The sequence below is a fragment of the Pyxicephalus adspersus genome, chromosome 4, assembly GCF_032062135.1.
Source record: "Pyxicephalus adspersus chromosome 4, UCB_Pads_2.0, whole genome shotgun sequence".
NCBI lineage: Eukaryota > Metazoa > Chordata > Amphibia > Anura > Pyxicephalidae > Pyxicephalus > Pyxicephalus adspersus.
Window position 1 is genome coordinate 152,446,469 of NC_092861.1, and position 7,506 is coordinate 152,453,974.

Genomic DNA, 7,506 nt, shown 5'->3' on the forward strand with positions numbered 1-7,506 from the left:
ATACTTTCCAACACCACCAACTGGTGGATGTATGGTGAATTTTAAATCCCAAAGAGAGGGACTATACTTTTTTCTCCAAAGTACACCAATCCTACTCCCGACTGGATCATTTTTGGATGAGACATATCGATCTGACCCAGGGTATACAATGCTCAATAGGAGATATTACAATATCAGACCACGCTCCAGTGTTTCTCCAAATTGCCCTAAAATAAGAAAATCCGAAAATTGGCAGTTCATGAAACTTACACTTGCCCATATAGGGTTGGGGGAGCGAATGTTAACTTGGATAAATTCCATATACACAAAGCCATCCGTGTCCATGCGAGTCAATGGATTTCTGTCAGAACCCCTTGCAATTACCAATGGTACACGAAAGGGTTGCTTTTGATCTTCAAACCTACCTTGGAGCCCTTTCTTTGTCATATACGAGCTTCCATGGATATTAAGGGGTTGGTATTTGTGAAAGAGGAGCAAAAAGTGGCAGCATTTGCCAATGATCTGATTTTGTTGATATCATCACTAGAAATTACTTTTCCAAATCTTTTGCGGACATTAAAGGAATATGGTGATTTGTCAAAGCTTCAAGTTAACCAAGCAAAGGGCGCGGCCCTTAATCTGACTTAATCTGATATTATCCCCAGAAATATGTAAACAAATCGACTCCAATTTTGATGGAAACCTGTGCCAATTAAGTATTTGGGGGTGATGATTTTCTTCTAAATTAGAAGTTTGTTTAGGTTAAACTTCACACCTTTGCTGTGCAAAATCAAGACTTAGAAACTTGGATGTCGAGGTCCTTTACATGGCTGGGACGTATCCAGGTGGTTAACATAAATCTTCTACCTAAAATTCTATACCTGTTTCAGACCTTACCCATCCACCTCCCCCAGACCTTCTTTAAACTACTACATTTGAAGATTTTCCGGTTTATTTGGAGTGGCAAGAATCCAAGGTTAGGTAGACAGCTTTTATTCAAACATAAGAAGGTATGGGGACTTGGGGTTCCCGCCTTGTATTACTCAGCATCACATCTAGTACATCTGCTGGATTGGTGTTCTGACTCGAGATTGTAACAATGGGTAGCCTTGGAACAGAATTGCAGTAAAATACCTTTATCTAACCTACCATGGATGGATTCACCAATCCAATATATTGGTCGGAAACACCCGCTCATACAGGCTACACTGCAGGTATGGGGGAAATGGCGTGAACCTAGACCATTGTTACCAATGTTTGCAAACCCAGATTTTCCCCTGGAATGAAAAGGGGTAAATTCCAGGAGTTATGGGATGGAGGTCTGACGAAAATAAAGGATTTTGTAAATATAGGGAACTGGTATTCCATAACTGAACTCCAGAGTTCAACTTTGCCTTTTAAGTTGGACTTCTGGAGAGCGGCACAGCTTTCACATTTTCTGAGATCCCAACCTCGGTCACTAGATTTCAATCACTTACTTTTTTTGAACGATTGTGTACATAGGGGGTAGGAAAATGTCACGTATTATCTCAACTCCACTCCATACTAAATGACCCCCCAGAAAACTTTATACCAACATTTTTAAAAACATGGGAGAGAGACCTAAATATACAACTTACTCCCTCACAGAGGAACTGGGGGATCTCATTTACTCACAAAGGAATAAAAAATAGAAGTGGGATATAAGATTTTGCCTAGGTACAAAGTGCCAGAAAATCTACATATTATGTTCCCTTCTAAATCTGATAGATGCTGGAGATGTGGCGTACATAAGGGAGATGTATTACACATATTCTAGACATGTCCTGTGTTGAGGACTTTCTGGGAAGGAGTCCGAGATATTTGTCAAAAAATGATGATTAGGTATAAACCTGATGACCCAACTTTTTTCTGGAGCTAAAACCCGCATCCCCAGAATGTGGGAGAAAACTGAACCTCCCACCCTAGCTATGTGAGTATGTGCAAGAGATTCAGAATATGGAAGATCTGACTGCAGGGATTTATGATAGCACAGAATGGTATTTAGATACATGGGCTCCCCGGATCTCCTTTCAGGAAATGGTAGACTATAAGAATTTAATTGATTACCAAGCAGTGTAATAATTCAAGCTTAGCAGTAGTACTTTGATAGGTACATTGAATTTTGGGGTGATTTATAATACTAGAGTTCTTTAGTACTTTATATTTAACATAGAAAAAAGTATATTGTTACCTGTTTTTTTTATGTTTTGTATCTGATTTTGTTTATTGTTATTGTTGTAAAATACATAAAAATAAAATGTTATAAAAAAAGATCAACAAATCTGCCTGGGTTCAGTTGACAGTTTGGCTCATTGTTTTTGGCTTTCAATCTTTGTGGCGATCCCCATAAAAGTATACAAATATAAATATCAAAAAAGTATAAAGTATATATTAAAGTATATGGGGGGTATATGCACTGTATAGAGTGTTACCTTTTTCTGGGGGAAATCCTATAATGTTTCCTGACAAAAGTTAACAATTTGTAAACGTTATCACGCCCCCATTGCAGCAACAAATTGTAACTTCTTGTTTTTAGGGAAGATAAAACTTTTTCAGCCCTGTATGCAGCACATAAAATTAAACAACAACAGAGATTTTTGGTTCTGAATAAAGAACTGACTGAGCCCCTGTAAAAGTTTTGCTGTGTCTAATATCAGTGTGAAGGGGATTGAAGTAGCTCTCTCCAGCTAATTAATGGTTACTCGCACTGATGTACTTTACAGCCATTGAGTGTCATCAGCGGAACAATGAAAATGCGTCACATTTTCAGCACACCAATCAAAGAACAAAAATCAATCCCCAGCTCATTGTTGAAGAAAATTCAAACAGAGAACCATATGCAGCCCGTCTCTCCTTCATATCACATGGAATTATATCATTAAATGGATTACAATAATAAGGGTCACTAATTGGGTCATTTCAAAGAAAAGTTCACCAGGGATATCATATAAAACCGAGCTACTTATTTGCCTTTAGAGAGAACTGAGCAAATATGAGAACCATCATTTAGTCTACAGTCCTTTTTGTAGTTTTAGGCAGAAGTGATAAAATGTAGTAAAGTAAGAAGGATTTCACAAATGTAAATTATATATGTTCATCAATCTACAAATGCAAAGGAAGCTAACAGAAGGAAGTCCAAATCAATGTTTGATGTGACCACTTTTTGCCTTCAAACCAGAATCAGTTCTTCTAGGTACACTCGCACAAAGTCAGGGATTTGTAGTACTCTAGTCAGGTGTATGAGACATAATCCTGCCCCTGTACAAAGCATTGGTCGGACCACATCTGGAATATGCAGTCCAGTTTTGGGACATTATGGATTTGGAGAGAGAGCAGAAAAGGAAAACTAAACTAATAAAAGGAATGGAGGAGCTCCGCTATGAGGAGAGATTAGCTGAACTGAATCTATTCTCCCTTGAGAAGAGACGTATAAGGAGGGATATGATCACCCTGTATAAATATATAAACGGTCCATATAGAGAACTCTCTTCCAAATTATTCCCTGTAATGTCATTACAAAACACAAGGGGGCGCTCTTTGCATCTGGAGGAAAAGAAGTTTAAGCTCCGGATAAGGAAGGGATTCTTCACTGTAAGGTGTGAAAATGTGGAATGGGCTCCCTCAGGAAGATATATTGCTATAAGGGAAGCTGGATGATTTCTAGAAGCACAGAATAAAACTGGGGATTAAAGCTTTTAAGGAAAGATGACAGAGACTGCTGGTCCAGGGAACATCCGATTGGCTCATGGGATCAGGAAGGAATCTTTTCCTGTTGGAGCAAAATGAAACGGGCTTATAAGGATCACCAATGCATATATATTTCTATCTAGAATATGTTTTTGAGTATGTTTGTTCCTATTGGTTGAATTTATTGAACCTTTGTTCTTTTTTAACCTATGTAGTTTAAAAGAGGAACAAAAAGAGAAATGAGGGGAGAGGTGGAGTGTTTTTGTCTTCCTCCGGACCAACTATATCTTATAGGGTTTTATATCTGGGATATGTTTATTTCCCTAGTGGTTGAACTTGATGGACTTATGTCTTTTTTCCACCTGACTTATTATGTAACTACTATATACCAAACAGGTAATACGGATAATTATTGTCATATGTAGGCTGTCATGTTATTATAACAGAAGCACAAACAGCCCAATGGACTGAATGAGGAAGCCAAGCTGTGCTACTAGGTGGGGTTTTGTCAGTTTCATGTCATCGGTCATACATCATAGCAAGACTGAGCACAGCAGAAAGGTAGGTACTACATAAGCATGGTCACTCCCAGGCAAAGATTTTTATAGCAGTCCAGGGTTTCAAGATCAAACAGGAAATGTTAAGCATAGGAAAATGAACGACTATGCTTATTTCCCTTCGAAAATCAAATGTCCGGCATAGTTGATAACTGGAAGAACCTTTGGGACCCAGGGAAACCCACCAACTGCCTGGAGACGTCTGCTCAAAAGAAGTTTTTATGAAGGCAATGCAGCCAAAATTGCACACCACTGATATGGAAACAAGGCCAAGCAACTCAACTACTGTATGCATGTAAACATAAGAAATGGGGTGCAGAAACATGGCAGCAGGTTCTCTAGACTGATGAGTCAAAGTTGGAAATATTGGCAATTTGTTCACTGAAGAGCCAGCTAGCGATACAATGATGAGTGTTTGCGGGTAACAGTAAAGAATGATAGAGGTTCCTTGCAAGTTTGGGTTGCTTTTCTGAGCGCTACAAGCAGACACCTAATGTAATACCTTCAAGGAGGTGACTGAATGATAAAAAATAAACTATTAACACTTCTATTTGTGAATGCATTTTTGATTTACAGCATTGTTTCCTATGTGCTTAAAACTTTTGCATAGTATTGTACAGCTATCACCTAAAACATCTAATAATTAAGAGTCCCCAGCAAAATGTTAATTGGCCCCCTGAAATGGCTTTGCACCTATAACCACCACAACCCCCTATCCCCAGCCAACCACCTATAAATGCCAAGGGGATGGCTAGTGTCTCCCACCTGCCATATGACATGTCTGTCCTTGCATCGTCTTTCTTGCCTTCCCCTCTGTACAATCACAAAAATGAATGAGGTGAGGAAGGGAAGATGCAAGGAAAAAAGCTTGCAGGCAGGTAAAGGTGATAGCAGCACTCCGGGCCAGTCCTCCCCTGCCTCCCATGACTGAGTGTGATTATATGATAAGCTTTATGATCCTAATGTAATTTTAAAATCTGCCCTCCAGCCTTCCCATCAGTCTTGCACAGTTGCACCGGCTTCTTCCCTGGACACAAATTGCCTTCCTTGATTTCACTGAACATTGTGAGCTTCTCAAAATGTACATTAGAGGCTGCAGCAAGGAGATACTGCCACCTCAATCCCTGGCTGGAGGATGTCCAGCATTATCCATCCCTCCCTCCCTCCTTTCATATATTGGATTCAAACATAGGGGCTCAGCATCACATGTGGGCATTACCTTCATTTATATACAGCCGTCCTCGGAATCCTTTCCTCCATACTGACTTTATTTGACACCCAGCCATTGAGGCATTTTGATTTTTGCATAAATCTCCCTATGAGCCATCTCACCTCTTGAATTGGGGTTTTTAAGAGGAACACTAAGGCAGTGATTTGTGAAGCACCGGCCATGGTTTGCTTGCATTGCATAACAATTTTTTACTTTAAATGTAATTAAAAATTTACCAGGGAAGGAAATATTTACTGTATGCATACCACAGGATAAATGTTAGCATTGAAAAAAAATAAGAATCCTGCAATCATTATCTTCTTGGTGACAAGAGAGAGTAACTAAGAGACAGGAATACATTATTGTTATCCTTCCATAATGAATGGAGCATTCAAGTGACATTTCCAACACATTACACATTGCCTACTGTTGTCAGGGACATGAAGAAATCTGCATTGTACCCAGAAAGTGGCTGCAACAGATCAGAAGCACTGAAATGACAAGAAGGTGAAAACAAAGATTTTATTTGGTAAAATGGCAATTAGGTGTCACACACAGGGTTCACATCATTACCACAGCTGTTTGCAAATCCGGCATCAGGCTGAGAGTGGGAAGTTCTGCAATGTAAGACTTTATTATATTCAGCAATCAGGGAGCAAGCAGAGAAGAGGGAGGATAATTCTAATACAATGATGTGTTTTCACTGTAAGTGACATGCAATAGCACACAATGGTGTCACTGGATGCACAGGGTCTAATTTATTCAGGCTCTCAAAGCCTGGAGAAGACAGACTATCATAGGAAAACCTGGGAGATCCAGCAAACCTGAAATAGATCAGGTCCAGGATTGAAAACATTCTCCAACTGAAAGCAAACAACTTTAGGAAATTCATTCCAGGTTTGCTGGGTCCCCCTGGTTCCCCAAACATGGTCTAACTTCTTCAACCCACAGTGTGGCAGGACTGTATATGTCCTAACACTGGCTGAACATAACAGGTAAAACCAATCACATTATTGTATTTTAATCATTGGCATGTTATCTGTTCAGCTGGAGTCCTGCTAGAGTTGACCAGTTTGTAAAAACACAATAAAATGTTGACTCAATTATTTCCCAGGATACACGGCATGAGCTCTATGTAAAGAAACCTTTGGGACCCCAGAGATCCAGGGGATTCTCCAATATGTGGGGACAGCATGGCTTCGCAGATTTCTTCTTGCAGGGGAAGATATTATTTTCTTGTTCCAAATGCTGGATGTGTAACTGAAAATCCTGACTGGATGAGAACAGACATTTCTTTAGTGAATGGTTTGTATAGAGATGGTCAGATCAGTAAAAATTCTATTCAATTTGACAAACACACAACCAAATTTCAATCTCATTCTCGCATCTAGCTATTTAAGCAATAGGGCAACCAGGGACAGCTGTCCTCAGCTGAACCCCTTGGTGGATTGGCTGAACACAATGATAGGAGCTCTGCCCAGATGGGTGAAACCTATAACATTGCTTTTAGTGGCGTATGCCAGTGCTGGATGGATTGTCATGAGATATCTTATCCGGACATTGCTGGACCATGCAACTGTAAGTATTAGTTTATTAAGAACAGTAACAAGATTTATTATTCTATGGTGTTGTCTGATTAATTCTAGGGTTGATTTAACCTTTCAGATTTTCATAGGCTCCTTGCCCGCAGACCTCCAAAACACTGGGGTCACATTGTGGGGATGAAGCCCTTTCCTCTGATAGTGGCCCTTGCCAGTCCTGAAAGCAGAGGTCTGGTTTTACCATAAGGTAGGATCTGCTTTTTCACAAGCCAGATTCTAAAAAAAATATTTAAGATTAGGGGAGGGGGACACATGCTCTCTGCCCCCTTCTCCTATCCCAAGCTTTAGAGAGGGTGGTTTTATTATTAGGTTGGCCTCAAGGTTTTTCTCTTGCAAGACAAGTATAAAGTTAAATAAAAGTCAAAATTGAAGTTTTAATCAAAAACTAAGTTTGATTCAACCCTAAACCTGTATTTGGATTCCATTTTTACCTAGATGATTATTCTGTCCT